Here is a 14,995-nt window from a genome sequence, read left to right on the forward strand (position 1 = left end):
TTTAAAAAAATATATATATGAAGATAGATATTAAAATAAAATATCAAATAACAATTACATAAATATCAAGTAATTATAAAGCATCAAATAAAAATTGAAATTTCACAATTATAACATTAATTATTTTGAAAATTGTTAAAACAGGAAATACTTAAAGGATTTAATAAACTTAGTGGATATAAAATAAAGTAAAACAATAATAAATATTTGTATAAAGGATTATATATTAAAAATAAAAAGAAAAAAGATAATATAGAGTAGTGAATAATACCATAGTTAGTACAGTAATTTTAAAAAAAACATATAAAATGGTAAACTGAATTAGCAATATAAATGTTACAACTAACCAAAACACACTAAAAAAAACAAAGAGAAAAAGCAAGAAAACCTATGAGATAAGATAACAGTGCGATCTTGGAATGTATCCTGTAGTGAGTGGTTTGTAAAGAAATATAGTGTGAAAGAGGTTTAGCATGTTTGACTCTCTGTTCAAGAGTTTGTTTTCTAGATTACATACAGCTTTAATTAAACTTTGCCGAAAGCTGCATCCTTAATTTGACATGAGATATACAATGACACTGAATGTGGATTTCGAGTTTTAGATCCTCACGACTCTGGAGTAGATTCTTGTTTTTTTTGTCTCTTATTTTTGGTACAAATATTTTTTGGCACAATTTTCTTAAATGAACTATTTATTTTTACTAACTTGCATGTTAACTTTCCTTTGCTCTGTTACTAATGGCGCCAGTAAAAATTGTTATATATGCATAAAAAAATTTGCAATTATTCATTAAACCAATTAAGAAGCTTAGTTTTAGGAAGGAAAAAAATGGCTAAAATTGAGCTTGAAGAGATGCATAAAGACAAGAGTTGTGATATAGACATAGATTAATTGTCCTTTGGAGATGATTTATGTACATGATTTTGTTGTCGATATGGAGTGTTAGGGATCATATTCCACTCTCAGTAATCCTGTCTAGTTTGTCAAGATTCACCAGTCTTCTATTTCTACAAACTCATCAATTACAAATCAGAGCTTTGACAACTCATCATCACACGGGACACTTATGTATAATACAAGGGTTACTTTGTTTCTATACTTAAGATTGTCTACTCATTGATGTTTTTTTTTTCAGAAAATGGATTTGTCTAAATAGAAGATACTTATCAAAATAAAATTGTGATAGAATTTTATGTGTGCGTTAAATTCATAAGTGAACCTGGTTTATAATAGATTTGAGTTGATTGAATACAAAAAAAATTTAGTTGTTTTAAATGTATGTTAAATTTAACGTATTTCAATTCAGATTATATACTAAAGATAGATTAGTATGTAATTTATAAGTTCTTTTCGTAAATATTAGTTGGGGTCCTTATTAAAAGTTATTTTATATAAAAGTCAGTGATTCAAATATGAAGAAAATAAATACATAATTAATATATAACTTATTTTTTTTATTTTTGATATTTATTTATGGAGTTTGTAAACTTTTTTATTATGGTTGAGTTTAAATGTAGCTAATCATAATTAAGCTTTTAAACAAGATGGTTTCAAAGTTAATCTATTTTGACTTGACCGTTTGATTTTTATCATATTTCAATTCTCGGTCTTATTTCACCTATCAGATTAATCGTTCCATTAATAGTTAATAGAAAAATAAATTATAATTAGAGATAATTTAGATGCTGATTCTTCTAATAGTAAATTTTAGTAATTAATATTTTTCAGAACCATTAAAAACGCACCCAAAAATCCTCTGAACGGACGTCAGATGTCAATCGGAGGGGAGTCGGAAATCAGATAGTGGAATGCAGGTGTCAGCAGATGAGCGGACGTTCGTTTTAAGCAAAACTAAGTTTTTTGGAAAGTTTACGTCACACTCTCTGCATGCATCTTCTTCCCCAAAACTCTAAAATTTTCATTTCTCCTCCTTCTCACTAAAAGCTCTCCCTTCTCTCTACAAAATCTTACCTTTGCTCTTCTCAGATCACCGTTCAAGCACCGTAGAAGCATTTCCGGCGTCTTGAGCTTCATTTTGAACCGAACAATTTCGAGTTTTGAACTAGTAAGTTTTCTTGTCTTTAGCCGTTCGTTCTCTGGTACATGCAAATCAAGTTCTGGTTGCATGCTGTCATCTTGTCTGAGCCATTGTTGGTTTTCTGTTGTTTGGTTTAGTTCGAAGAGTTGTTGAGCATTGAGAGTAGAAGGATTTGTAGTCAGACGAACCGTACTTCTGTCTCTAGGACGTTCGTTCACGCTCAGAGGTAAGGGGAACTTATCTAATTTAATTGTATGTTCGTTTGTACGTTCGTTGATAATGAATGCATGTTGCTGAGTGGTTGAATGTATATAAAGTATGAATGCTGATATGCTTGTTTATATGGAATATGATTATTTACTATGATATGGATTGTATGAAGCATGAAAATTTATTACGATATGAATTTATAAAGTTATGAAATTATGTATTGAGAAATGAGTTGAAGATAAATGAGTCCTGGATATGAAATTTCCCTATGATAATGTACGTTCGTCATTGAACGGTCATTGACCGTTCGGTAATACTAGTAACCTTGGTTAAAATTGGATTCTTTCATTTGGAAAGAACCCTAGTTGAGGACGAGCGTCTTCGTGTGATAATACTATGCTTGAGCGTTCGGCCAAGCGTAGTTGTATCTGAGTATTCTGTGATAAACCTAAATTTTGTAAATATATGTATTTGTATATTTTAGTTATTCTTAAACACTATTCCAATAGTATCTTATTATATTTATCAAGCTTTCTATTATAAGTTTAGTAGTGCTCGCTCTCACACTAAGCGCTCGTAATGAGTAGTGCTCGGTGTTATACCAAGCGCTCGTACTCGTTTCGTGTATGATCTATCTTGATGAAAATAGCGTTCGTCCAACTTCAATAGAATTTTCCCTCTACCGTGTTCGGTCATTGACTGACATTAGGTTTCTTTATGTGAATTCTTCTAAGTATGGTTCTTTAAATGTCTTGACGTGTCTACATTCATTGGTTCCGGCCTAGAGTCTTAGTACTTGACATGTTCTTGGAGGTGTTTGGTTTGAGCTCACGAGAGTCAGTTCATTCAACTGACTCATTTTGTAAGTAACGTTCGTTCTAGTCGTTCTTGTGACATATAGTTGTACTCGATTTCTTTCTCAACCTGACAATAACCCTCTCGGTCTTATTCTATACTGGAACGAGAGACTTCTCTGTCTTGTTCCAAGTGTTCGTCCTTGTTTTGAGTTAGGATTGAACATTCGGAATCGGGTGTCCTTAAGAATCCTTGAACAAAGATGGAATTTAACTGATTGGTAATGAAAGATGAATTTGAGAAGATTGATAATGAAAGATGAAGAAAATATGAGATGAATGGAATGTTGTGGATTTGAACGAGCATTCCAGGGCGGAACGACTCATGGATGATTATTGAATTGGTAAAGTATGACTGTGGGCATGTTAAGCTGGCGGTTCATTATGATGTTCCGTGAATACTCGTCCTCACGTAGAGGAGGGTAGGTCATGTGTGGGAACGACAGGAGGTCCTAGTCCTTAGGGGTACTTTGGACAGATAGGACTAACCTCGGGTGGCAACTGTTGAGGGCATCCCAGTTACTACATCACTCGGGTGCACGAACGCCTGTAGCTACACAGATTTCATACAGTCTGGACAGTCAGTCTAGTATTATGATTTATATGAAACGTATGATGAAATATATCTTGTGTGTTTGATTGAGTGAAATGTATGTTTATACATGAATTAAATTACATAAGCTTACCCTGTGTTTCCTGTCTTGTCTTGTTTTGTACGTCCGTCTTTGTCATTGCAATGATCATCCGTTGTGGATGTGAGCAGAAGGAGACGAACTGCTGAAAAAGGCGTTAGAAGAAGAAAATCTAGTTGAGATTGAAGTTAAGACTGAAGAGTAGGACGTTCGGCCAGTAGTCTAGTTATAGTAAGGTGGTCGTTCGATCACCTTCTCCTTCTGTTTTTGTTTGACCGTTCGGTATATGTTTTTTTTGTAAACCGTATGGTCTGAATTACTTAAGGCGTTAAGTTTAAATTCTGCTCATCTTTAGGCCGTTCGGCCATAACCGTACGCTCTTATTAGTGTAAGACTGATATGAATTATTATTCAATGTGATTATTCTACTATATAGTTTGAAACTGTATTTTTGGGATGTTACAATATTAGTGACTAATTTAATATCAATTGATCACTAATTAAATTTTTTTATTCATAATAACTATTTTATAAATAATAACTTTTAATTTATAAATTAATTAATTTTTATTTGAAATTTTTTTATAGTGTTTGAGAACTATCATAGATTTATTTTTCTAGATTATAAAATTTTAGCAATATGATATCTTAAATTATTACGGTTTCATCTCATTCAATTTTATAATATAACAATTTAATCATTTATAATGCCATTTACATTAATATTTTAGTTTCAATAAAGTGTGTGAAATAAGTTCCATAACTAATGGAGATGGAAATACTCTTGTGGGTTAGTGTGGTAAAGATTAATGCTGCAACTAATGTGCCCTACCTTCCATAACTTTGTTTATATTTTACATTCTAGTAATTTCTTTAATATAAATCCTATTCTTAAAAGGCTATAAGATGCTCATTTATAAAAGTAAATGCTCCTCATCTGAAAAAGAGGTTAATAATTACAGACAATTTCTTATTTGCCAATTATGAGTCGAATCAATATTTTTAATATAACTTAGCATACATGTACCTGTGGATACATTCTACATGTTGCTGGTCAAAATAGATTTTTTATATAACTATTGAAATAATTATACAGAAAAAAAAAATAGTTCATTACAGAGTTATCTGCCACTGCCATAGCTAAAGACTGCACACATTTACATTGTTCCTTTATTAATCCTTTCTAGATTTTTCTTTCATGTTTTCTGGCACTCTTTTCCCTCTATAACTAAAAACAGAGACAAAGAAGAAATCCTATAAATAACAAAAATTCCAGCTTTTAGTTATCAAGTGCAGAATTTCGAAGTTCGAATCTTTCTTTTCTTGCTTTGTTCTTTTGGTTCAATACCTGTGGTTGTGCCTGTCTTTTGGTTCTGCTCAAAATTTCCCCACCATTGATATGACCGTTTATTTATTTTTCTTAAACAAAGAAAAAGGAGAATACTTTTTTTGGATTCTTTTTGGTCCTAGAGAATTTTGTTGCCACCCCATTAAATAAATTCTCTCTTCACCTTTCAAAGTTCACACCTTTATCCCTATAAAATCACAGTCACCATAAATTCAACACACAAACTCTCCCTTCTTTCTCTTCCATTTTTCAGTTTTCTTCTCTAACACAAACCAAATATGAGAAAGATCACAGCCCTACTGTTCATGACTCTCTTACTCAGCTCCATCATCGCCCATGCTGCGGCACGCCCTGAGTCAACTTTTCTCAGGCGAGGCTCGCTGAATCCGGTTCGTTGCGTTTAATGATGTTCTTGTTGGCTTTTACATTAGTTTTTTCTTTTATTCTCAGTAGATATTTCGTAAGGTTCTGATTCATACATTTCTCAAACGCGTAGGAATTTCTGGGAGAAGAGAATTGTCACGGCATTGACGAGGATGAATGTTTGAAGAGGAGGGAACTTGCGGCAAACCTAGATTATATTTATACCCAAGACGATAATAATTAAAGTTAATTGTTTTGTATTATATGTTATCATTTTAATGTTTTACATATATCATATTATTTTGCTATATGCTACTATTTGGACTTGCAAACTACTAGTTTTGTAAGTGTGATGTTTATGAATGAATAATTTATTAGGGGGATTTTTGCAGAGCAGTCTACTCTCAAATTCAAGTGTTTATTAGTTCTTCTACGTTTCAGTTCCATATAAATTTGAAATGTTTTCAATTTAATAAAAATATTTTTTTCAGGTTAACGTATTCTAAAAGTAGAAAATGTTATAAAATTAAGTTTTGCTTTTCTTTTACTAAAGAGGCTCTCGTATATTTGGTAACTGTTTTTCTCTTTCACAGTTTAATTAGCTTTTTCTCCACTCACTAAAATTAAACTAAGCTGCATATCATGTAGTGTTTCTATTCATGAATATGTACTTGACTTTTCTATAAGCACAGTTAAAAAATAAATGAAATAAGAATATAAATTGAATTAACATTTGGTAAAATTAAAAATTTAGATAAATGAATTGACAGAAGATGAGAAGAAACAGAAAGTGAGATAGCTGTTGACTTGAGTTGTAGGAATAGGCATAAGATTGAATTGAATGCAAGTTATTAATATTTTCTGAGAGTGTGTCTGTTGAGTGTTGAAGAGAGTGATCCTGCAAATGGTATTTAAAACTGGTATCGAAGAAATAAACTGGTATTTAAAGTAGCCTTTATGTATGTTGCAGGCATTAACTTCCCATTATTCTTCAATACTTATTCAGTTGTCTTCTCAACTACTCTAAACAAATCTACCAGAGAATCCATTCCCTCACTCACAAACTAAGTAAATACTACTTTTTTAGTTAAATAATTAATCTCCAGAGAGACTGTTTTAGTTTTATACTCTATTTTATTTTCCTTTAATTTTCAATTTTAATAAATATTATTTTTTTCATATTTGGTAATGTCATATACAAATGTAGACTTTTAAGTATAATTATACCTTAACACATTTTTTTTAGGAAAATCTCTCTTTAATAATTTTTTTTTGACAATTTTTTAACAACAACCAACCAAGTAGAGTGACTGTTTCGTTTCAAATATAAGGACCAATAAAATAGTGACACATCGTCTGTTGTCAAAAAATTATTAAAATATTATGGTTTTTTTTTAATAATATTTATTTTGATACAATATATATGTAATTTTTTTATTAAATTTAAAATATGTTAATATAATAATAAATTAGTGAAAAGATGACATATGTATTGTATCAAAACATTATTTAAAAATCCATATCAAAATATTTTTTTCGATATGATAAATACTAAAAGCAAAAGAAAAATTAAGAAAGATGAACATAAAAATAAAATAAAATAACAATCAAGCTAAAACAGTCTTGTATTTATAATGAAAAAATATATTTTGATACAAATATTTTTACAATATTTTAATATAACACACTTGTCACTTTTTTCTAATTTTTATTTATTTATTACTGTATTAACGTATTTTAAATTCAATAAAAAAATAATATAATGTTAGATCAAAATATTATTAAAATATGTATATTAACATATATATCATTATTCATTTTGTAATGATAATGACTTTTAAATTTAAATTGTATCATTATATCATCGTACTTGTCTTAATAAATTTAGTTTCATGTATAAATTTTAGTTTCCTCATACATTTGGAAAATTTACATATATCCTTATTTTTGTTTTGATTAACAATAAAATTCGTATATCCGTTTTACTGATATCCGTTAAGTGATAATTTGTCCCTTAATTAACGAATAAGTGGCAGAGTAAAACTGTGTATTCTTCTTTTAATCCCTACAAATATTACATTTTTTCTTTTAATCCTTAATAAATGTATTTTTTCCCATAAAATATTTAAGAAGTGAGAGAATGGTGCTAACGAACGATAATGGTTTATGGTTTAGGCCCAACGCCTTTAACCAGTAAATCCCAAAGAGGTTCACAAAAAATATCTGATTCTAAATTCGGACAACTCTGCAGCACTATTACACTGCAACACGTTACCATTATCGGCGAGGAGCGGTGTGTTGGGATCACCACTGTTTTCTTTCGATTGAGATACTACGAGAAAAGAAGAAAACAGGGACTACCAGAAAATAAAATTGTTTAAATGTAAAAAAGAAGTGTAAATTTTGTAATTGATGTAATAGAAAGAATAAAAAATATTTATATTTATATATTTTTCCAATTCGTATTTAATTTTTATGTTTAATATTTGATGTTGTAACATTCCAAAATATAGTAATTACCATAATCAGAATTAATTACATTAAGATAATAAACAGTGCAGTCTTACAAAAAAAAAACCGAACGAACGTTAAGTGTCGAACGCTACAATATACAAGAGTTTAAGGACGAACGGTTTTACAGTACTATAACCGAACGCCCGCAAAAATACGCTTAACAAAACTAAAACACGCGCGAGCGCTCTAAGGCTCGGCTTTCACTTCAACATCCACCAGTGTCGCGTCCTCCAAATTTTCTTCTTCCAGTAATGCATCAAGAGACGGTCCATCATCTGCTCACATCCACATCGGATGATCATTGCAAGGACAAGACGAACGTACATGGACCATAAGACAACACAAGGAAAAACGAAAGGGTAAGCTTACGTAATTTAAATTCATACTTCAACATTTTTATTCAAATCATCATACAATCAGCTCATATACGCATACATCAATCAAACATAAATATACTAATGCTAGACCGACCGTCCGGACTGTATGAATCTGTGTAGTTACAAGCGTCCTTGCACCCGAGTGATGTAGTAACTGGGATACACCAAACAGCTGCCACTCGAGGTAAGTCCGTTCTTACGTCGCCCATGTTAACTTATGGACTAAGAACCTCCTGCCGTTCCCACACATGACATACTTCCTCTACATGAAGATAGTATTCACGGAACATCAGGATGGACAGCGAGTCTTAACTTATCCACAGTCATACTTTACCAAATTTAATATCCAATATAGAAATCAGAGTCGTTCCTCCTTGGAACGCTCGTTCAAATATCAATAACATAACTTTACCTCATATATGGTTCGTACATTTTATAATTCCCTCAACATCACATTTTCATTCTTAGTTACACTTCTCTAAAAAGACGAACGTTAATTAACTGTATGGACGAACGCTATTTGAGATCAAGAAGAACGCTATTTAAAATCAGGACGAACGTTATTTAAAAATCAAATAATTATTCAATTGTACGAGCGCTTGATAGGAGACCTTGCGCGATTTAGAACGAACGTTCGATATAAGGCCGAACACTATCAAAAACGAACGCTCGACATAAGGCCGAACACTATCAAAGACGAACGCTCGACATAAGGTCGAACGCTCTCAAGGACGAACGCTCGACATAAGGTCGAACGCTCTCAAGGACGAACGCTCGACATAAGGTCGAACGCTCTCAAAGACGAACGCTCGACATAAGGTCGAACGCTCTCAAAGACGAACGCTCGACATAAGGTCGAACGCTCTCAAAGACGAACGCTCGACATAAGGTCGAACGCTCTCAAAGACGAACGCTCGACATAAGGTCGAACGCTCTCAAAGACGAACGTTCGACATGAGGCCGAACGCTCAACATTTAAAAGGGGACGCTCGTTCACGAGCAGAATTCTTTCCAGATGAAGGAATCCCATTCTAAGTTATTTTAAGGGGAAACCGAACGGTTTAAGACCGTACAGTGACGAGCGTCGTTTATCAAGGGCATGATTTAAGTGCAGATTTCTCAACCTTAACAAATTTTCCAGGTTTCAACATTTTAACTTATACTTTATACTTCAGATTGATTCTCAAATTTATGAACTTTATAACTTTCACTTCCATATTTATTCACGTTCCATAATCAACAGATTAATAACTCATACATTATAATATTCATCCATCGTTCATACGTATCAACTAACATGCAGATCAACAACTCAGAACTCGTATCAGATATCAGTAAACAATCATAACAGCACAACAGGGTTCGTTCATGCAGATCCAGAAAACACGTATACAGAAATTTCATACAGACGACCCACATCATGCTTTCATGCACTCATACACGTATGAATTTAAATAGATGTAAACTTCCCTTACCTGGATAGCAGTGTACTTCCAAAAGCAAGATTTTAGGGTTTCCTCTAACCACGTCTTACACCCAGGTTTCACTCCACAGTGCCCACGTAAATCTAAGACGCCAGAAATCAAAATAACTCAGACCTAGAACCCATGCATGCAACCAAAACTAGGGTTCGCATGAAACCAGAAAAGACGACGCTTAGAAATGAAGACTTACCAGTTCCGCTCCAAACTCTGTTCGGTCCAAACGAAAGATCACAGCTGGACGAACGTTCCTACGGTTCTGGAAAATGATCGGAGAAGGAGATGATGAGTTACAGAAGAGAGAAGATCAACTGGTTCTAGAGAGAGATTAGAGAAAATGGAAGGTTTTGGTTCTGAGGAAGAAGATGAGTGATACAGGTGAGTGGAAGGGTTTTTTTTCGAAAATTCTTTTTGTCAAATCCACGTTCGTGCAGGCGAACGTCGCCCGATCCAACACCTGCACACTCACTCTGACTTCAGAAGCTTCCATCGTGACAAGTGGCGCTCATGCATGCAGCGTTCAGTGCGTAATCAATGCACTGGACGTGTGGCGCGGCGCATTCATGGAAGCAACCAGGTGATTCAGCAGCGTGATAATTACAGATTTGACACTTAATTACGTTTCTAAATTACCGGGATCTCACAGATGTGGATTGATTTTATATTTGATTTGTAGTTTTTGATGTATTGAAAAATATACTTGAATTTATAATTGAAATTGAATATCATGCTTGTATTTAGAAATAGAACATGATTCATTAGTAATTTTAAGACTCTCGAATTTAATGTATGATTGCTAATGAAGAATTCATGGAATTTAAACTTGATGAGTTATGAAATACTTAAAAATTCTAGAGATATGATTTGAGTATAATTATGAGTTGATTTTGACTAGAGTATGAAATTGAGATGTTTGTAAAGGCATAAGAGTGAACTAGTTGAACTCTAATCCTAAGAAGTTGTAAATAGTATATATTACATTTTTATAACAACAATTATTTCATGAAATTATCAAAAAAAGTTTTTTGTGTTTTTATAAATGTGAATACCTAGAAAATGGTATTTTAGAAGTGGTAGTAAGTTAAAGAAAATGAGACTCCATTATTTTAAGATTAAAAGGTTTTAATATAAAAAGAATTGTTATAAACGAGTTTCATTATTTTAAAACACATAATCTATCTAGAAACCACTTTTCTAGAGTTCTCTTTCCTCTCTCTAAGTGTTCTTGCTCCTAAGTAATATGTTTGACGATCGGGAGGTGTCTTTACATTCACGATGTCAAGGTCTACAAATCTAACCGATCAATTTCAAGAATAGAGCAAGTAAGTTTCGACTCATTTTTCTTCTTTCGTTCCCAAATCTGTTTTAGAATAACCTAGTACTATTGCATGTGTAATCATGCTTCTTCTAGTCATTCTTGGTTAATCTAGAGTTCTAAGGACTCTATCCGCTTCCAATTTGGTGTTTCGTAGGTTCGTCTAGAGATTCCTTACATTCAAGCAATTGGCGAAACATTCCTTAAGTAGGGCAGTTTACTGTGAGGTAAGGGAAGCTAATTTGCTTTTCATAATTATAGTAAGATGTCTGTAATCTGTCATTTGGTGTGCATGTGATTATATGATTGTTAGTGGTGTGAAATTTGGAAAAATATGAGTAATTGCCCTTTTTGATGTGTTTTTGGAATAATTGTGAATGTATGATAGTTGTATAACTTATAGTTTGATGAAATGGAAATTTTGTTGAGATAAAACTGTGTTATTATTGATAGTTGAAAGAATTGGGGATTTTGAGTATAAAATTGGATATTTAAAGTGGGTGTTAGCATGTCAATTTTTGGATTAATGGATTTAAAGATAATTCTGTAGTTTGGTAAAGGTCTTTGGGTCTATTATATTTGGTTTAAGTCCTAAAATAGTTATAGTATGAAGTTGAAATTGAGAAGTAACACTTGAGTGCATTTTATACCATTTTAGAGTGAAATTGGGGTTTTAATAGTGAATTTTAGAAGGAATGATGGTTTAATAGCAGTAGCAGTTTGGGGAATGTTTTTGAGCTATTTTGGACTTGTTGGAACTTTTAAAATAGTAAATTGGGAGGGGGTATTTGCATGGGTTTTGGTCAAAAAGAGGGGGTTTTAGGTAGTGAATTTCTAAGGGAGTGATTCTGGATGGAATTGGTGAATCTAGAGTCCATTAAGTCAATCAAAACTGGGTTATGCAGATTTTACAGTGAAATGGTTATTAAAAGAATTGGAAATGAGTTTGGGTAGCTTAAAGTAGAGTTGTCAAAACGGGTAATCCGACCCGACTCAACCCCACCCACACCGGGTTGACCACTTAGTGAGCCAACTCAACCCGGCTCATTTATTAGCGTGCCAAAAACTTTGAACCCAACCCAACCCATCACGGGTTGATATGTTAAACGGGTTGACTCATTGACTCACTTAACTTTTTTTCACCCTCTTTTTCTGAGATTCTTATAACATGTTACTTTGATCGATCAACTTGAAACAGTAATAATTGGACCAATTGATATAAAAGAAAATGAAACAAAAGAACTCTATTGTTATATATTCTAAGCTATCAGGCATAAAATTTTACCAATTTAGTTTAATAAGACATACACAATCGTTTGACCAAGAAACTACATATAGTCATTAACAAAAATATATAGCAGAGGAGAACTTTTGGATAGACAACAACACAATGCAACACGAAAAGCTCTACTGCGAAGTAAAGGTTGTGCGTTTTGAATAATTAATTTAATTAATTTGATTTTAATAAAAAAGAAATAGGATTTGAATAATTAATTTAATTAATTTGATTTCAATAAAAAAATAGGTGGGCTGGTCAGCCAACCCGGCTCACCACGGGTTCAACCCGGTGAGCCGGGTTCTTAGCGAGCTGGGTCAAAATTGGCTCGCATCAAAATTTTCACATTTTTTTCCAACCCAACCCGGCTCAAACTCGTGGTGAGCCGGGTTGGCTCATGGGTTTCAACCCATTTTGACGACACTAGCTTAAAGAAGTTGTTTTGGTTTGGAATGGTCAATTTGAGCTATAGGTGAGTTTTCTGAAGTTTTTTAGCATTTATAGGGTCCTAGGGAGTAGTAGAAGTTGGGGGAGAAGTGTCCAAGGTCAAATAAAAAGAGGGTTTGGATCTGTCATGGCGTTGAGCGCCAACTCTGGGTAACAGGATGCTGAGCATCAGCCTGGGCGCCAGCTCTCTATCTCGTTGGCGCTGAGCACCAGTTTGTGGAGTTGAGCGGTAGTTAGCAGGGTTACTTTTTTTGTTGTTTTGGGTATTCTAGGGTACTGGTCTGGGTTATTTTCCGTTCTTTCATAAATGTTGTATGGTTCCTTAAGCTTAGATGAAATGTATGATGAAGATATCTAAGTGTTGTGTGAACTATTGTAAAAGTGAAAGGTTATATGTATATGGTTTCAAATGGATTCTTGTGCTATATGCAATGTATATATAAATATAAGGTTTATATGAGAATGAAAGTGGTGTTATGAGAAGAATCTCAAGGAGAGATTCTATTTTCTAGCAAGTTGTAAGAGAATGCTTGAAAGAGAGACTGCGATACCCATGTTTCAAATGGAGTGGCAGAAAGAATGGCAGGAGGTCTTCACCCAAGCCCTCTAGGTTTTAGGAGTAGAAGATTTACCTTATGGTGTGTAGGTCGAGTTACCCTTATTTATAACTCTGTAGAGTATAAATACTACGATGAGTGCATGCTTGCAGTAGTCTATATCAGCATTATACTCGGATAAGTGAGTATAATGGATGAAGCTTGGTCTTGTAGTTGTATGAATTGTTTGTTCTTGAATGTTATTAATTGTTAAACTAACTTATTATCTGAACTTTATTTATACACTAGCTTACTCTTGCTTTTGTGTTGTCTGTCTTTGTGTATATTTTATCTTTTGCAATGATCACCTTAATGGTGTGAGCTTATGGAGGATGTCTTTTCAATCTTTTTAGTCTTTTCAGCATGAAATTAAGAGGATAGCTGCAATCATAAATAGAGTTTTGTTCTCCAAAGTGTAAGCTCTGCTTGAGTGGAAGTTTATAATTCTTGGTAAGTTATCATCAATATAATGTTTTATTTTAGTAGCTTTTTACTACTAAAAAGGGATGTTACAATAAACTTTGTGGTCTAATTGAGTTATTGAGTACAAGAGTTATTGAGTGTTGCACAATTTCCTTTAGAGAGAATGATATTTATCACTTACTACACTCTGCAACATAGCACTTATCTTGCTTTTGAACACTTATTAACGATTAGATAATATGAAATATCTTCATTTCTTCATCCATAGAGCATTTGTAGATACAAAACACAGTGTAAGGCAACAAGTGTGATTGCTTCCACTCACCACCATATATAAGCATCGTAATCTCATGCCCATGGACAAAACCAAAATTGTAGTCACAAGGACAAATATCATCCTCATATATTTTATTTTTAATAGATATCCATATAAAAGGGTTACAACTATTTTAGTCATTTCCTTGTTAATGAGGTGCATAGCAGTATTATATGTGTATATATTTGTTAGGGTTAAATATGTTTTTAGTCCCTATACTATCAAGCGACTTTGGTTTTAGTCTCTCTTTCAAAGTAAGGTACATTTTAGTCCTCCTCCTTAAGGAAACTTTGATTTTAGTCCTCCTCCTTAAGGAAACTTTGATTTTAGTCCTCCAAAACTAACACCGTTAAAAATCAGCTGATGTGACTAACAGTAGACTCACACGATTTTTTTTTGCATTGAGTCAGTGTTTCTCACCTTTTCTCCCTCTCTCTTCCTCGTCTCTTCCTTCCATCTTCCACTCAATTCGAAGGAGAGGAGGGACTGCAAAGGCCAGTCCGACAGCTACTGATCGACAGAGAAAGACATCCTCCCATGGCCAGGCCGCCGTGTTCATCATTCAACTTCGCTGCCAAAGCACGACCTCCGAACTCCAGTCCCTCACGAGCATCGTCGCCGAAGGCAGACGTGACTGGAGGCCTCTCGCCCGTGTGAGCGCTGATGACGCCGGAATCCATCGTTGGTGCCCTCATAGAGGTGGCACTGTGACAGTACGTGAAGGAAGGTCACTAGTTGCCCTTCGGTCTTTGAACTTTTATTCGTTGTGGGGTCAGGAGATCTCAACAAAAAATCGTTGCTTCG

General features: G+C 33.4%; 1 long non-coding RNA gene across 1 annotated transcript; it reads left to right on the top strand.

The window, feature by feature from the left end:
- The first annotated feature begins 5,018 nt into the window (after window positions 1-5,018).
- On the top strand, window positions 5,019-5,879 carry LOC128194328 (uncharacterized). The gene is made up of 2 exons (XR_008245749.1): window positions 5,019-5,472; window positions 5,580-5,879. It is a non-coding gene; the product is annotated as an uncharacterized LOC128194328 (long non-coding RNA).
- Window positions 5,880-14,995: the final 9,116 nt, after the last annotated feature.

This window comes from Vigna angularis, chromosome 10, assembly GCF_016808095.1.
Source record: "Vigna angularis cultivar LongXiaoDou No.4 chromosome 10, ASM1680809v1, whole genome shotgun sequence".
NCBI classification, from domain to species: Eukaryota; Viridiplantae; Streptophyta; class Magnoliopsida; order Fabales; family Fabaceae; genus Vigna; species Vigna angularis.